The sequence below is a fragment of the Macaca nemestrina genome, chromosome 3 (genome assembly GCF_043159975.1).
Source record: "Macaca nemestrina isolate mMacNem1 chromosome 3, mMacNem.hap1, whole genome shotgun sequence".
Classification (NCBI taxonomy): Eukaryota; Metazoa; Chordata; class Mammalia; order Primates; family Cercopithecidae; genus Macaca; species Macaca nemestrina.
The window spans coordinates 24,103,735-24,122,241 of record NC_092127.1 but is presented as its reverse complement, the minus strand read 5'-3'; the positions used below and the strand labels follow the sequence as shown (position 1 = coordinate 24,122,241).

Genomic DNA, 18,507 nt, shown 5'->3' with positions numbered 1-18,507 from the left:
AATTCTAGTGCCTCAGCCTCCCGAGTAGCTGGGACTACAGGTATGTGCCACCACACCCAGCTAATTTTTGTATTTTTAGTAGAGATGGGATTTCACCATGTTGACCAGGCTGGTCTCAATTGCTGGCCTCACATGATCTGCCCGCCTCAGTCTCCTAAAGTGCTGGGATTACAGAAGTGAGCCACCACGTCCAGCCAGGTCGTTGAGTATTATATTTTGTCCAGGATATATAAGTGCTATCTGCAGGAGGTCAATTTGTTAACAGTTTATTCAGTTATACTAGAAGCAGAACTCCCAAAAGTACTTTTTTTTTCTACTGGTTAATCAATGTAGTTGCCAATTTTAATTTTAATTACTCTCTTCTTTTCTTCGTTTCTAGAAATTCTAGTTGGTTCATTTTTTGAATCTGCTTTTTCCTTGATAGTATTTTTTAAGTTTCAATTTTATTTTTTTCAAAAAATGTTTAAAATATTTTATAATTTGTCAACAATTCTTTAAATATAATCAAATATGAAGAATGATTAATAAAAAATGAAGTACAAGCATAAACCAAGTTATGGAAAAAGGCAATATTGTTAATGAGAATTGAAAATTCCCCAGAGAGATTTAATGGAACAAAATTCCTGCACTATTTACTGACTTTAGTTTCCTGGAGAGCTTGCAAAAATATCTCCTGGGGAAATTAGTGAACAAGGCTTTGGGAATAGGGCCTACCAAAATTGGGGCATTTGGTAGGGATGTCGTATGAGTCAGGTGTTGTTCATCCAGCAAGAATATAGTTAAGGAACTGGGCTGCTCTGAAGTTTCTCTTTTAAGTTCACATTGGTTAACCTTCAGCTCTCAGAAGTAGCTCAAAGTAGAATATTTCTATGGGATGAAATAAGTGTGGTCAGCTGAATCAACATCTCACTATAAAGAGGAGCATAAAACTTTCATCAGGACATGGTCCGGGCAAGTCATAGGCAGATAAAAATTAGGCAGACTCACCTAATTATTGTCCATTTAAAGAAGGTTTAACAAGAGGTCGTCTTGTTGATGGCAACCCTCAACATTTCTGTCTTTTGAAGTCAATGAGGACAGATCACCTCTGGAGTGGTGCATAGTTTTTATCCTGGCAATCTCCTCCACCTCTTATGCTCATCTAGTTTCTGGAAGATTGCTTCAGTTTTAGCTTCCAAACCTTCTACTGATTTTTAAAAATGTCTATCATGTTACATTATCTAACAGCTCTCTTTTTAATCTCTGAATGACACTTTTTATAATATCTCTTTTGTTAGCATTCAGAGAATATTAATGGTAGGTTTCTGTCTTTGAAATTTTATTCTCCTTGCATGGTCTCTATTTGTCTTAATCGTCTTTTTCTGTTTGGTTTTTTATTTGCTTATTTGTTGTGGTCTCTGTCATTTGTATCAGAAGATTAGCATGCTCTTCTCTGCTCTCCCCTACTCGAACACTGTACTTGCCAATTTCTCTCTTTAGCTTTTCCAGCCAATATCCGCAGATTTCTATTCATATGTGCCCTTTAGATTAGGCTTTTCCAGATGGCCCTTTGTAAAATTTTCACTCCTCCTCCCCTACTGCATCGGCCTGCACTCCTCACTCCTCCTCTTTGTTTTTCTCCATTTTATTTACCCCATTGAATACATTCCATATTTTATTATTTATTTGTTAATCGCTCATCTCTTTCATTAGAATTTAAGCTCAGTGAGGGCAGTAGTCAAGCAGAAAGTCTATGCTTTATTGATTTTTATGTTCCCATAACCTAGAAGAGTACCTGAAACATAATAGGAACTCCCTAAATATTTGTTGAATTCTGTCAGACACTGTGCTAAAGACTTGACATATATTTTATCACTTAATTTTCTTAAAAGTGCTTTATTTATTTATTCAATTAAAATTAATTATTGTTATACCCATCTCTCATCCAGAAAATGTGAGCATTGGAGATAGTAAATAATTTATCTAAAGTCAATAAACTAGTAGAATAATATATTTGAATATATGTTACATCAGAGAGTTATTACTAAATATTTGACATATTGTCATCTCATGGAAATAAACTTTTATAATGGTTAATTTATCAAGTTGAGTGTTTCCACTTTACAGGTGCTCACTCAAGTTCATTGGAATGGGAAGATCTCTCAAAGTTATGCATAGTTTATATTCAGAAACTATCAAATGTGTTGAAGAATACAGCTTGCCAGAGAAGGACCTGAAATATAACCAGAGAAACACAAAATATAAGAGCTGGAGAAAGTCTAAGGAATCTTCCAGTCTAATTCCCATTGCAAGTTTTTAAGTTTGTCCTTACATAGGGAGGGTTTACTGGTATAGCACAAATTCTGCTAGGATGTTGAATTTCTATGCAGGATGTAAAATGGAGTAAACGATATGAAGAGTAAGCTTTTGAGAAAAGTAATAGATTGTGATAACGATTAAGAGAAACAGAAAAATGGAGGCAGGTGGATCACTTGAGGTCAGGAGTTTGAGATCAGTGTGGCCAACATGGTGAAACCCCATCTCTACTAAAAATACAACAGTTTAGCTGGGTGTGGTGGCATGGGCTTGTAGTCTCAGCTATTTGGGAGAATTGCTTTAACTCCAAAGGCAAAGGTTGCAGTGAGCCAAGATCACACCACTGCATTCCAGCACTCCAGCCTGGGCGACAGAGCTATCTAAAAAAAAAAAAAAAAAGAAGCACAAAAATGTTCCCATACCAGTGGTGGAGTAGTAGCAGAGTATAGTAAATGCCAAATGCAAATAAAGTATTATTTACGCTGAAAGGAACATAATGTCTCTTCTGGTGGGAGTGATTAGAAGAGGCACAATGACAGTTGATTCACAAAAGAAGAAATAAACATGTCAAACACACATATAGAAAGATTTTTGAACATTAAAAATGAGTTAAAATGAGATGCCATTTTTCATCTATCAAAATGTCAGCTATTTTAACAGATAAAGAAAGCAATGTGTTGGTGAGAGCATAGAGGATAGAGGAATATATATCCTCATTCATGGTTGGTGGAGTTTAAATTGTCATAACTTCTCAGAAAGAAAATTTGATATCCAAAATTTAAAAAAAAATTTCATCTTTCAGCCTCATAATTTCACTTCTAAGAATTCATTCTAAGGAAGAAGCTGAGATGTGGGCAAACATTTGCATATATGGATGTTTATCATGGAATTATATGTAATAGCAAAATGTTCGAAATAACCAAGATGGTGGACTGAATAAATAAATTATGGTGCATACATACGATAGAAGATTTAGTCATTGAAAATTTAGGTGATTACAAACATGTTTGTTATAACCCAATATATGCATTTTTGAAGAACCTGTGTTCAACAATATCTTCCACTAAAATAAGAGACCTTAGGAAAAAATGGCAGTAGGGCAGACTATTTAAAATGTATTGCAGTGGCCAGAGTCAAGTCATGAATATAGAAACTACATCAATTATATTTCAGAAGGAAATTAATATAAGAAATTGATTAAACAAGCATTGGAGTACTTGTATGTTTTACTGAAAAAGTAAAAAAGAAACACTGAGATAATCCAAACGGAGTAACAAAAGAACATTGTTCCCAACCTAGGTTTTGGGGAAAAAGGAACAAAAATGGGGTTCTTAGAAACTAGAAGGGACCAAAAGAAGTGCTTGGAGATGTCTCATAGAACACGGTTTTAGAGCTTTGAGGGGACATAATGAGGTTGTTTTGGGGATTGCCAATAAACTACAGACTGAAACCAACCACTCTTACCAGAGGGAAGGGCTGTTGCTGAAGCAGTGCTGACAGGAACAGCATAACCAGGAAGGAATGACCCTTCTCTTCTCCAGTCTTTCTACCTCTCTTTATGCCCAACACTGACAGAACCTCCAAGGAAGCTGGTGGTCAAGAAGAAACATGGTTAGCCGAGTTTCAACCCCAACATCATAAAACAGAGTCCAGAGTGCAGTGTGGTAGGTAGAATTGTAAGAGGACCTTAGAGATTTTCACTTCCTGGGTACCTGCCTTGTAGACAACTGCTAGCCTTGAGTGTGGGCGGAACCTGTGAATATGATGGTACGGTCACTTCTTTAATTAGGTTACATAATACAGCAAATAGTGCTGGGATAGTCACTCTAGTGGTTATGTCGCAATTATCTAAGACTCAGTCACAGCCAACAGGAGAGAGACTGGAAGTCAGTGAGGCACTCTCCTGTTGACCTGGAAGAAAGCAAGCAACAATGTTGCAAACTGCCTAAAGGGGCCACATAGCAGGGAACTGCAGGAAGCCTACAGGAGCTGAGTGATCCCTGCCTAAAAAAATTAGAGAAAAAATTAGAGACCTCAGGTGTACAGCTGCCACCTGCCAACAACATGAATGAACTCTGAAGACTCTTGAGCTCCAAATAAGAATCACAGTATTCTTATACCAAGATTGCAGCCCTGCGAGATCCTGAGCAGAGGATTCACCTAAGCCCTGTCCAAACTCCTGACCCATGGAAAATGTGAAATAATCAAAGGATGACATTTTATGCCACAGAATTTGTGGTCATTTGTTACATAGCTTTTGGTCATTTGTTAGGAAACCAATGCAGGCCAGTTTGGAGCTGAAAGACAATAGCTTAATAAACCTGCATACCTATTCAATTTGTAACCATAGAACCAAAAAAATTGGTATCTTAAACAACCTGAACAGAGAGGTCAATTCAGTGTGGTTGGAAATTGCTATAGGGACACTCAAAATGCAAAAACCAGCAGAGTGTAAATGTGAATTGTGGGTGCCAACATGTTAGAGATAGAAGTGGAGTTCAAGGGAGTCGATTTGCTGTACGGGTGGACCCAGGAGGAAGAATAAATCTGCCTTAAATGTGGAGGGCAAAGATAGGGTGAGCCTCTTTGGGGAGGAACTTTGCATATAGTTATCTCATTTTTAGTTTTCTTAAAGTAGAGCTGTAAAAGGCTTTGAGTACTAGCAGAGCTGAGGGATCCAACTGAAGATTATCCAGTCTACTAGAAAAAATGGTGTGTAAATCACTGTTTATAAACCATGTCCACGTAACCAACCTCATTGCCCAATTTACAAAGTGCTTATGAGCTGATCAGTGCTATAGGATGAAGGGAAGAGGAGCAGGAGGAGGAGGACAGGAAGACTTCAGACCATTATGCTGCTGTGACTCCTGTGATAGAAGAGAAGGAAGGAAAGAGGCTTGGGTAGGCTGAGTTTCATACTGCATTGAGGCTCTGAGAAAGTCTTGACTAGGCTGTTGGCAAGCAAAAGTTGTCAGAGGAGTCTTGAATTTAGTGCCCCAGTGCTCAATCACTGCTCTCCACTCAACCTGTGGAGAGCATGGCCTCAGGTGAATATTCCTGCAGATTGGAAGGGGCGGCACCTGGAAGCTGCTTGCCCAAGTGCCTCTATCATAGCAGGTAGGGAGATCAGAGCAGAGGATCTCTATGGCTAACACAAATACCATTTCCATCTTTGTGAAAATAACTTAACATCAATTTCCTGTAAAAGGGAAGGAGAGCTGAGCAACCACAATTCCTGAAACTAACGCCCATAATTTGAGACAAAGGATCATATAGAAAAGAAATATAGCACTGACTTTGGTGGAATTTTCTGGAAAGAAGAGCAGGTAGATTCCATATTGATGATTCAAACCATGCAGTGGGAGCAACAGAACAGGAATCCTAATCCTCGTGGTAAAAGCAAATTAAAAATTAGAGCCAAGAGTAAATGTATGTTTTTAGTTAGGTCGAATAAATAGAAATGCTTTTGATACTGCTTGGGTCTCTAACAAGCTGAAGCAGAAGAGCATGCTGATACAGTACATTTTCATCACCAAGCTAAAATGCAATTTCCCTGAGCCAGAAATTATAGTCCTTTCTGACCTTAAGAAGAAAGACACAACACTTCTTAGATTGGTGAACTAGTCGGAGGAAAATTAAGCAATGATCGAGAATAGCTATGGTATAGAGTGAGTCATTGTAAATCTCCAAAATGGAAATAATTACCATTTCTCAAATTTTACCTTTATCAAAATAATTTTCTATGCAGTCTCTAACCTTGCAAAGTGCTTGAAAATGTCTGTTTTCTTCTCATAACTTCAAATGGACTTTCCCCTTAATTATCCTAATCTACGGTGTTTATTCAGTAAGTGACTTTAGATGATGTGTGGGTGCATGCATACGCAGGGGTGTGTGTAGGTCAGCCCGTCAAATTCATTGCAACAGTGTTATAAATTTTCTTTAATATTTTCCCTTATTCATACAATACAGAAGTATACATCTAAAATGTTAAGGCTTCCTTCTCAATCCCTACCTCCAGTACTTTTCAAGACATGAAGTTTAAAACGTAAACAAAACTGTTAAGGAAAATCTGGGTATAGTTTTACATCTTTAAATCTAATTCCATGTTGTTTATTTAGTTTGTAAAACAAAGGTAAAAACTTTAAAAATTATTATTATTCTAAAATAATGCGTTACATTTTCACAAATCAATTGTTACCTGTATAGATGCCTTACTTCACACATTAATGTTATCCTTACCTGATTATACTGCAGTCTTGGAATCAACTGTAAACCAAGGTACCCTAATTTATATGACAAAGCTATATAATGAGCTCATATGTTATATTCAAGAAATAGTGAAAAAGCCAGGGTGGTTGGATGGGATAACAAGAGTAGTAGGAGGAGATGATATTGAGGAGGTAGTGAGGGTTAAATGCTGTAGGAATCTACAGGTCATGATAAGATACTGGCTTTTACTCTAAGATGCAAGGCCATGAAGGATTTTGAGTGGAGGAGTGACATGATCTGATTCACATTTTCCAGGATTTTCATGGGTTCCTTGTACAGAATATACTTTAGGGTGTCAAAGGCTGAAGCAGGGAGACCAATCACATTGTTACAATAATCCAGATGTAAATAAAGAAAAACGACTCCTATGTGGATCTTCCAGTTAAATATGATGGGCTGTTTGTATTCATTTATCTCTGCTTCCTTCTGAAAGCCCATTAAAATGACAGCAGAGCAAAATAAGTAGAAATTCACCAAAGGAAAAAAAGAACCACACACAACATATGAGAGATGTCAACCAAATTCAGGAAGTTGCAAAGCAGGTGTGGCAACATCAAGATTGGAGAGGATGAAGAACACTAAGAAGCGAATGTATTTTGGGGGAATGTAAATTGGTACAACCCCTGGACAACAATTTGGAATTGCCTAGTCAAGCTGAAGGTACAAATTCACACAGTCTGGTAATATTATGTCGAATTCTTCAGAAAAATAATTGCAAGTGTGAACCAGAAGACATGCCAGCAAATACTGGATCAACTAAATTCTGCATCAACAGTCAAAAGAACAAATAAAATTGTGGGATATTTATATAAGGAAAATTATATAGCAATATTAAAAATAAATAGCCTAGATCTAAAAGCAACAAAATGAAAATATTAAAAATGAAATGAAAATATAAAATGAAATGAAAATATAAAACTCCATATATATATAAATAACATTAATTCCATTTATGTACATATATTTATATATAAATAACATAATTCCATTTTTATATATATGAATAACAGACTTTTTTTTTTTTTTTGAGACAAAGTTTAGCTCTTGTTGCCCAGGCTGGAGTGCAACAGTGTCATCTCAGCTCACTGCAACCTCTGCCTCCTAGGCTTAAGAGATTCTCCTGCCTCAGCCCCACCTAGTACCTGGGATTACAGGCATGTGCCACCATGCCTGGCTAATATTTGTAATTTCAGTAGAGACAGAGTTTCACCATGTTGGCCAGGCTAGTCTCGAACTCCTGATCTCAGGCGACTGCCTTGGCCTCCCAAAGTGCCTCCCACAGGCATGAGCCACCATGCCTGGCCAACACTATACATATAATATTATACATATAAGCACAGCATATATAATATTATATATAAACACTATGTTATTATATATAAACACTATATAATGTTTATATATTATATATATATATACACACACTGTTAAAAATCAAGTAGAATAAAAAAGTATGTTATTTAGCAGTAACATATATAGTGTATGCAGAGACACTATATGAAGAAGTAAGGTCATGATGAGTACAAGCCATTGACATGACGGTTATACTCAGAACAGAAGAAGGGGATGTGACTGGGGAGGGACACTCCAAGGAAAGCTTCGAAAAGCAGCAGGAATGCTCTGTTTATTAGGCTGAGAGGCAGGTACATGTTTATTTTTTAAAAAAATAATAGTTCCTATATCCATAATTTTCTGTGTGTGTGCTGTATTCACCCTGCCTGCTCCAAGAAAGTTGTGTGGTAAATGGCTTGGGGCAACCAACAAGAAACAGAATGATTTACATATCAGGACCCCAGAAGAAGCTCTGGAATTTCAGGGAACAGATTCCTCTGAAAGCATGGGTTTGATAGGTAAGAAGGAAAATGAGAAGATTAAGAGTCTATATAAAGAACAAGTAAATCTGGGTTTTTAAAAATGCTTTTTAATTTTTGCAGGTACATAGTAGGTGTATACATCTATGGGGCACATGAGATCTAAATCTGAAAATTTTCCCCAGTATCTGGCACAACCAGCAATGATCATGCCCAGTGAACCTCCACTTGCCCCCTGACCTTTCCACATACATATATTTTTCTGGCAGGAGAATAGAGATTTATTTTCCAGAAAAATAATGAGTAAGACAGGGTCTAGAATGAGGAGACACTAGGCACAGCTGAGGACAATTGTGAGTATGGAAAGGGCCAGCAGAAAAAAAAAAAAAAAAAAAAGAATTAGAAAAACATTACACAGAGCCACCTGCCAACCCTTTACCTACTCCAATCCCATCCCTTAGGCAGGAGATGGGGTAATATTTCTCTGGAGAGTTAGATTAACCTAAGGAAAAAGACTTGATGATACTGATATTTCAGAGTCCCTACTGAGAGTGAGATTTTAATCTGATAACACTTTTGTGAAACCTACTTATTGACAAGCCAAAGAACTTTCAATTGAGTTTTATCATCTCACTATGAAATGCAAATTGTGAATAGTCAGTGAAACCAGGAATCTGGAGAGAGGCTCTTATTGGAAAACTGGGAATCAGAACAATCAGAAAGATGAGCCTTAAGAAGAAGAAAGATAATACAAGTAGCAGAATGAAACTAAAAGTGAAAGCAAAAAAAAGGTGACTTTTAAAGCGATAAAAGATATTGCATTCATGAATGAGAACAATGAATAGAAAGTCTAAAAGCAAAAATTGAGAAAATCTTCTACAATATAGACTATAAAGGCAAGGAGTTGAAAAACAGGAGGAGGAAGCGAAGAATATTAGAGAATGAGCCTATAAGGCTGAATGTTTAAATGGGAACACTTTTAAATGAAAGAATGAACACAATGGAAAGGAGAGAAATTATCCAGGAAATACTATAAGAAAACTTCCTAGAATTGAAGAACATGTTTTTCATTTTGAAATGGTCTGTGGAGTGCCGTTTCAAAACGACCCACACAGAGTGACACCTTCGTAAAGTTTAAAAATCCTGGGGAAAAAAGGAATACCATAAAAAACTTTCATAGAACAAGGGAGAGAGAGAGAGAGAGAAAGAGAATAAGAAAGAGATACAGAAAAGAAAAATATGAAACCTCAGAAGTGAGAATGGTATTGAACTTCTCAATAGCAATACTGGAAGTTCACATATCATGAGATGTGTTTTACATGGTAGAAAATCAGTAGATGATGTCAGGAATAGAAAAAAGTGATAAAATAGCATCAGAAACATAGAAATAGTGCAAAAACAGAACAACTAAATGATTTTCAAGTGGTCACCTGAGTGGTCTCAGAGGTAGGAAAGGAGAAGGCAGCTCTGAGAATTGCCTTGTTTTCTTACAACATTGTTCAAATTATAGTTATCTATTGTTTTGTTAAATGTCAAAATATAAAAAAAGAAAACTTTCTTTCCAAATTGGTTTCTTTTAAAAAATATCTTACTAAGTTTAATTTTAAAATTAAATTTCAATTTAAACTATTTTAAAAGAAATAAATGGACACATTTAAAATATTTTCTGCCATATACCTCCTTATTAATCAAACATTACACCATCCATCCAAGCATCTATTAAATTGCTGCAAAATTATTACATAATAACAATATGGATAACTTAAAAACTATTGACTTCAAAAATCACTCTTTTTCTCGAAATCACTTCTTTTTCTTTTAGGGCATTATAACATAGTGGTTGGGTGGGAACACTGGACTCAGACCGGCTAGGTGAGATTCTTACTCAGCTACATGTTAGCTGTGTGACTTGAACAAGCTACCTCATCTCCTATACTTTTGTTTCTTCATTGATAAAGATTTGAAAGGCACTTAATTCATAAGGTTTTTATAGCACAATGAGTTAATAAATGTAAAGCTTTAGAATACTACCAGGTATGTTCTAAAGTCTCTCATAAATGCAAGTTTTGATTGTTACTAGCAGGCTACTTTTTAATTCAAGCTTAATAGTGATTTCTGTGTCTTCATGAAACATAGGCATATATTTAAAGTAGTAATACTAATCACACATACTCTCACAAACATACACACAGCTCTGAAATGTATTTATTAGAAACATAATGTAATTTTCTTGGCATAAATAATCTTTTGCTTAGGTAATACAGATGTACAAACTTTTCGCTTTTACAATCTAATTTTAATACTGTTTGTATCACTGGCAGGATTCTTTATGCCCCATTACAAATCTTCTTAGTTTTGCTTTGGGGTCTAGTGTTAAAATATTTGAAATAGTCTGGCATCCTTTTGATTTAAAAACCATTTTCTTTTATGCTAAGATTCAAAATGAAGGTGTAAAGATATCTGTTATTCTCAGTGCTTTTCTGTCCTTTCTGGCTAGAAAGCTGGTTTCCAACTTTAGGCTCTGAATAAAACCTATTATGGTTATCTCATATGTCTTTTAAATCTACAATAATTCATTTATTGCTTGTTGTTTGTAAGAAATTTTATTATGCACATGAGAAATATAAAGACTGAGTTGATGGTCTAACAGAAGAGAGACAAATACATCAAATTATAAGCAATTATAGATCTACCATAGAAGGATTGTGCTTCAATGTTAGTTGAAAAGTTAGACAGAAATGAGATAGAAGTCTAGTTCTGTACTGCCACTTTATAGTTATGTCAAAGAAAAAAGCACTCAGTATATAAGATCATATCTTAAGATGGAGGATTTAAAAAATGTTTAATATTTTGCAAAACTTTAGAATGACTGGATTTTGGAAAGTTGGAAAATCTTGTGCATGTTGGTGGCGGTTGGGGGTGGGCAGAGGAAGCCAATATCGTGGACTCTGCCAATAATGCATTGCTTTAGAAACTGAACTTCAATTTAACCAAGGTTTCCTTACCTGCTGTCCAGTGGGATGTAACACATCAAATAATTAAAAAGACGCATTTCTCCAATGGAGCTCGAGGGGATGTGCATCAGGATAATGCCAAAACAAGGCTCCAGAGTGGGTATATATGGCAGTTGACTTTATTTTATTTATTTTTTTAAGACATATTTTCACTCCATCGCCCAGGCTGGAGTGACGTGATCTTGGCTCACTGCAATCTCCACCTCCCGGGTTCAAGCAATTCTCCTGCCTCAACCTCTTGAGTAGCTGGGATTACAGGAGCCCACCACCACGTCTGGCTAATCTTTTGTGTTTTTTAGTAGAGATGGGGTTTCATCATGTTGGCTAGGCTGGCCTCAAACTCCTGACCTCAAGTGATCTGCCTGCCTTGGCCTCCCAATGTGGTGGGATTACAGGCCTGAGCCAGCGTGGCTGGTGGGCAGTTAATTTTAGCCATGAATATTCAGACTAAATCCAAATTATAACAGTTATACATACTGTCCCCTCTCCGCTATATAATTGACCATTATAATTAGTGGACATTTTTCAACCCTATTTGAGAAACTTGGGCATATCAGGCTCAAAACACAGTCTTTTAGGCCTCTAGGCATGGCATGGGCTTTTTTCCTGACATTTTCACCCTTACAGTCCTCTTTATCTTGTAGTCTTGAGTTAGACATCACTTCCTTTAAATAGCGTTTACTAACTTATCTATCTCCTAGCCATAACTCCCATAGCACCTTTTACTTACCTCTCTGTTAGGACACTTGATACACTCTCTTATAGTTGCTGCTTTACCTTGGGAGTGTGCTCTCTCCAGACTCATTTAAGTGAGGTACCATTTAAGTCAGACATTTGGAGACATTTGAGAAACACTGTTATTACTAAATAACAAAGGACCTGTTTGTCATACAATAGTTGGCCTACTAGGCTCTACAATAATTTTCTTGAAGGAAATTATTGTCATAAGCTCTATATATGCATTTTCAACTTATAGATTGTGTTAGTTTAATAAATATTCAGAATCTTCCCATTTTCTTCTTTCTTTACTCTCTCATCACCTATCTGGCAAAAGATACGCTGCCTTGACTGAAGCTGTGAGAAGACAGAAAATCAACTGTCAACTCTGACCAGTTGGAGACATGCTTATGAAGAAAAAATTACTGGTCAGCAACATTTAGGTGTTGTTTGGACTACCACTTTCTGAGTTGGTTATGTTTAGTACTCTTTAATAGACATGATGAATTAACGTAATGGGTTGGTTGCGAGTCCAGGCACAAATCTCAAGGGGCCACACATTTGGTAGATATGGCAGGTCTTTTCCCTGACTCAAAACTAGCACAAGGCAATCATTCTCACATCAGGTATAACGGCTTTGCAACTGATTTCCCCCATTTCTTACAGCTCATTTAGAGCCCACAAGTTTGTGTATGTGTGTGTGTGTGTGTGTGTGTGTCTCAATGGTCCTTGGTGAGTTGTCTATGAATGTGCCTGGACATTTGCAGCCTCTGAGTCATGTCTGAAGACCCAGGAACATCTGACTGTAATGCCCATGCAGTAAGAAGTAAATGCAGCAATTTACCAGTGGAGTTTTATTAGCCATCTGACTAACCTACTGTTTTTCCTAGAACAGTCTGCTGTGCATGTTGAAACAAGGCAATGATTAAAAATATGATTAATTAAGTTTTGGTGGAAAATGCTCACGATGTTCTGTTCAAAAAGTGAAATGACTCAAGGCTGACTTTTTGGTGTTGATAAAATCAATGACATTGCCCTAATCATGTGCTGAACCAGAGGTAGACTCACAGCCAGGGCTTTATCAAGCTGTTAAGAAGTGAAGCCTGGAATTAGTGACAGCAGCCTGAGCTATGATTAGCTTCAAGATGACGTGTTTCACAAACTCTTGTTCCAAAACAGGGTGACATTATTTATGGGTATTTGTAACAGTGAAATTTTAAGAGCACAGGAAAAGTTATTAACAGCTATTGTCCAAGTTAATGTAATGCAAACCCACTGCACATAAACTAGCTTTAACAAGCTTGTGCAGCTCACATTTAATTAAGGAAATGAGAAATACAAGTGTGGAAGGGAATGATCAGTTTTTCTTGCTTGGGAGTCTCAAAGGCAACAAACAATTTTAGAACTGTTAAAAACACAAGAATTGACTTTCCTTTGAATTTTCTATAATTAATAAATGTAACTATTCAATTTTTTTGCTGCATTAAAATGTATTTTGAAAAATGATTGTTGACATTTATTATTCTAAGAATAAGAAAAAAACCATTAAAATAACTGATCTTTCCCACTTAATTTTGTTCCTCAGTGTACGTCGTAAGCTTCTAAAAGTCAATACCATTTACTCTGTAAAAGTATCATTTTACTTTATCTGATCTTATTCTTCTATCTTTTGTATAATGATGTGTGGTATAACATAAACACTTTATCCATTATTTAATAAGCGGTTACTAAACACCTACTACATGTCAACCTGATGATAAGTAATAGGTATTTACTGCTCTACACAACATAGTGCATGACTAAATGAGCCAAGGAACATCCAGGTAAGGTAAAGAGGCAAGGGAAAGAAGGTTCAGGAAATGTCCTCATAGAGCCCAGTAGAGTGTGCAGGGAGATGTGTTGGGGGATGGAAGAGTGAGGAAAGGCTCTTTGAAGGAAGTGATGTCTGACTTGAGACCAGCAGGTTAAGAGGATAATGAGGCTGAAGCTTTCATGGGACAGGAACAGCCATACAACATCTGAGGCCCAAGCCATTGTTTTGAGCCCGGCGAGCCCCACATTGAAGATTGTGTGACGTGAGACTGGAGAGGTGATCCACTGGACTTCTTTTCACAGACAATAGAGAAGTTAATATTGATGTGCTATAAAGGAAAGTATTGCTCAACAGGCGTATTTGATTTAGCCATGGTTACTTTTAAATTATTCAAATTATTTGAATGTGTATTTGAAGTACTCAAAGGTTTTTATTCACATTAGGTAAGATGAAACTTTAGTCATGGTAAAATTAATTTTTTCTTGATCACATAAATTAGTTTTTGTGCTTCAACCTCCAACAAATAAGCCCCTTGAATGAATCTCAGCACTCTCGTAAGAGTGTAGTGTGGCCAAGACATAGGACATGCTAGTAGTGGAGGAGACTGGTCATGAGGATCAGGATGGAGAGTTAGACAGGACACACATAATGGAAGCTGCTACCCTGAGAAGTTCAGACTTTACCCAAAAGGGATGTGACACGGGTTTTTGTTGTTGTTGTTGTTTTAGAATGATAACCCCAATAGCAGTTGGAGAATGAGAAGATGGGGAAAAGTTGCTGGTAGGGCAAAAGTATGGGAGGTTGTTAGGCCTGAGCTCTGAGGAAAGACCACAAATAAGGACATAGAAAGGTAAATAGGGGAGAACAGGAAGAATTACAGAGCATATAAGGGAGATAGAACTGAATGTGTGAGTTGAACAAAAGAAATATGTCAAGGAAAGCTCTTGGGTTTTGGCTTCGGAGACAAGATGAAAGGCAAAGTCACTGAGGCTGGAAATAAAGAGGATCATAGTTGGAACAAAGATATACGTTCAGTTTTGGACAGTGTTTGAGATACCAGGACAGGTCTGCCCCAGAAGCGGATATGCAGGTGTGTCATTGAATGAGAGAGGGAATTTGAGGAGGCAGATTGCGCATGCAGAAGCAAGGATAGTATTGGGGTACATGTGAATGCTGAGGTCCTAGAAGGTCAGTGTGAAACACTCCTCTTCCCCTGCAAAGTTTGTAACCAGTGTGGAACTAGACACAAGAGTCAAAGTTGGAAATATTATTTTTTCTACTGGTAAAGCTAAATGGAAAACATGGCTCTATTTATTTTTTTTCCCTTTTTGGACTTCTACAATGACTTGAAAATGGCTCTATTTCTGAGGCTAAAAGATAATATTAGCCTTTTACCCAGTAATTAGACATATTTATTTGCCCCTGGCTTAGAGGGAGAATGAATCAGAGCATAAGTTGCTGGCATACATGCAGTTTAGAAAAAAGAGGTTCTCTCTTCCAAGCTTGCCAATGAAATAACCACTCTTCCCTCCCTGGGGGAGAGAAACTAGAAGTGTTGCTCTAAGTAAAGTGCCTTCACATGGAAATATGAGGCCAGAATCAATAGTCTTCCAGTAGCCTACATTTGAAAGGAGGGCAAAGGAAAAGAACGCAGAGCAGCAACTCGATGATGACGATATAGACTGTGATGAAAATTGCTAACATACTGAACACTTACCATGTGCCATGTATGCTTCCCAGTCCTTTATAATCATGGGCCTCTTTAATCCTCATAGCAAGCATGAGCTATAGGTAGAGAAATGGAAGCACAACAAAGTGGCAGAAGCAGGATTTGAATACAAGTAGTGTGGTTCAGAAACTGTCTCTTGAGAAATAATATTCAGAGAAGCAGGAAAAGAATAATAAAGAAGAGCATGGTGACACAAGACTGAGAAAGGAGGGAGTCACCCGGTCAACACAAAGCATAAATAAGGATGTAACTACAGATCTCCAGCTCCATGCTGTGACTTAATATATTGTTGACACTATGAGTCACAAAGTATAAAGAAAAAAAAGCAGTTGTTTACCCTAACTTTTTAACATGGAGACCAAATTAATGGAAATTATTTTAATTAATTAATAATTAGTAGAATTAATTCATGGAAAATTAAGGTAAACATCTTAAGATCATGAATCAATGAAATTTCTATGTTTTAATTTTTTTATTATTAAGGTTTAAGTACAGTGGCTTTTTATTGTATAAATATAGTCTTTAACCATTAATTCAACATAAGGTGTGCTAAATAGACTGAATGAGCAAAAACCAAAATTATTAGTTGTCTACAAAGATCAAATTAATTATATAACTTTAATATTTCCATTGCACTTTGCACAACCAATGTGAGTTGAGCCTTAGATATCAAGAGATTTGGATTTGGGTATTGCCTTTGCCTTAAAGAATTAAATTAACCTTTCTAACCCCACCCCTTGCAAAATGGGGCTAAAACATATATATTCTACACATAGTATCCTACAGTGATAGTTACAAAACACTATCAATCACGAATCTTTGAACTTGGATTGGAGGCTCACTGAGTTTCATTTTTACTGTCATTGTCAACTACAGATGCCAGGAAAAACACCATCACAGAAACTAGGTTTCTTGGATCTTTCTGCTGTGAAAAATGGGAAATCAGTCGGGCGTCCCTATTGCTTTTGTGAAATATCTGTTTCGAGGAACCCTGCAGCTTAAATTACATGACTTCAGTGCAAGACAGAGAATCTTCACATTGAACTGTGTGCTAGAGCAAACATATTTAAACCTTTTGACTTATTGAAAAACACAGCTCCAAATGGTACTCCATGAGGTAATATTTTCCTTAATTGCAAAGCAGCATATACAGCTCTTTAGGGCGCTGCACCTGGGCCATCTGTCTGCAGTTTCCTCGGCTATTCTCAGCTGGAAATATCAAGATGGTATATATCTCCTTAATTGTGTCCTGACAGACAAGTTAAGAATACCACAGCAGGCTGTTGTCTTCCAGAACAAGCAAAAATGGTTTTGTAAGCATTTGTAGTTTACAGCATCCTGTGTCTCTGAAGATCTTTGGTACAAATATCTGTAAATTTTGAAATTTCTTACCTGCTAGATTTTAATTTACAAACAGTAGGTGCTTCTGACTGTATAGAAAACTAGCAATAGTATAAAATCTAGGTTTTCAAAAACGTATTTGAAAAAGTGCTGATAGTAATAAAATCTGGCAACAAAACCAAAGTTAAAAACTGCTTGTTCACTTGTTTTATGTTGTCTATGCAACTCTGTGCTCTCAAGTAAACACAACACAGCACTCAGCTTTTATTAGATACATTTGGTTTGCCATTAAGTGCATGGTATCATTAAGCATTCACTCACTAGACAATCCAATCCAATCCAATCCAATCCAATCCAATCCAATCCAATCCAATCCAATCCAAAATGCAATAGCCCTCATGAACAAGCAATAGTGTTTGACCATATGTACATTTACAAAACTACATTGCTTCTGAATACGAAGACCCCTTAAAATATAGCAGTGTCAAATCTTAAATGACTAACTGTAAACAAAATGCTAATTATCATTATGATAATGATGAGCTTGATTCTGGCTCTTAAGCCTGGTAGAATATTCATATGCACATATATCTCTCTCCTCCACCACTTCCACAGATCACATAAGTTGGTTCATAGGCAGAGTTTCTGGAGAGAAAAGCCAGAAGTACAGAGCTTTGTCCCTCTCTCAAGCTCATCAGTCAAATAAGCCACATTTCTTACCATGGAGGAGAATAAGGAGGAGCTGGAGAGAAACTGGAACAATTGCTCTAGGTGAAGTACCTTTTCATAGAAAAGTGAGACCAGAACAAGTGTTTCCCCCAAAATAACCAACATTTCAGAGCAGGTCAGAGGAAGACAAGACAGAGTAAGACAATAATGATGATGATGGTGATGATGATGATGATGATGATGATGATGATGATGATATGTTCTGCAGCTAACTCTGTCCAAATGGAGGAGCAACCAGGACTTTTTCTTAGTGTCTCCATCCTCCCCTTTGTGGGCCTACCCCTATCTTGGTAGTTGATATAGGGCAATTTCCCCATCTTCTGACATGAGATTCACAAACCCATCTGAGAGTCTCTATCTATTCTTTGAAATTTTAATCCCGATTTGGAGGAAGGGAACAGGCTCTGTACTAATGTCTCAATCCTTTCCAGCTCCTCCCCAGCATCTTTCCCTAATCCAAGAAGGGCTTTTTCTCCTCCCAGCTGGGTGGTGAAATTCTATTTTGTCCTCCCTGGCATTCTACCACGTGCTCTTGTTATATTTCGTAGTCTCTATGTTCTAGTTCTTCACATTGGCTCCTCAGGCTACATCAATTCTTTCATTTTGGAACAAAGATGGACTCTCCCAAGTGCAAGTCTGTTTCTGAGATGGGCTTTTAGAGCTTCTTTTGTAACGCTAAAGATGAACATTTCTCTTTTGGTTCTGGGTTCTGTCCTCCTCTTAAAGGATGGAAGACCCAGCCCTATTAGGAGACTAGGTATTAGCAAGAATTACCAGGTATGAAATCAT

General features: G+C 37.0%; 1 long non-coding RNA gene across 1 annotated transcript in view; it reads right to left on the bottom strand.

Annotated features, from left to right (window-relative positions):
- Positions 1–1,961: 1,961 nt before the first annotated feature.
- Positions 1,962–18,507, bottom strand: part of LOC105466717 (uncharacterized) — a 36,564-nt gene continuing 20,018 nt past the window's right edge. The window contains exons 3-4 of the long non-coding RNA XR_978430.2: positions 3,760–3,884; positions 1,962–2,212 (exon numbers count right to left, since the gene is read on the bottom strand). This is a non-coding gene — a long non-coding RNA (uncharacterized lncRNA). The remainder of the gene's footprint in view (positions 2,213–3,759; positions 3,885–18,507) is intronic.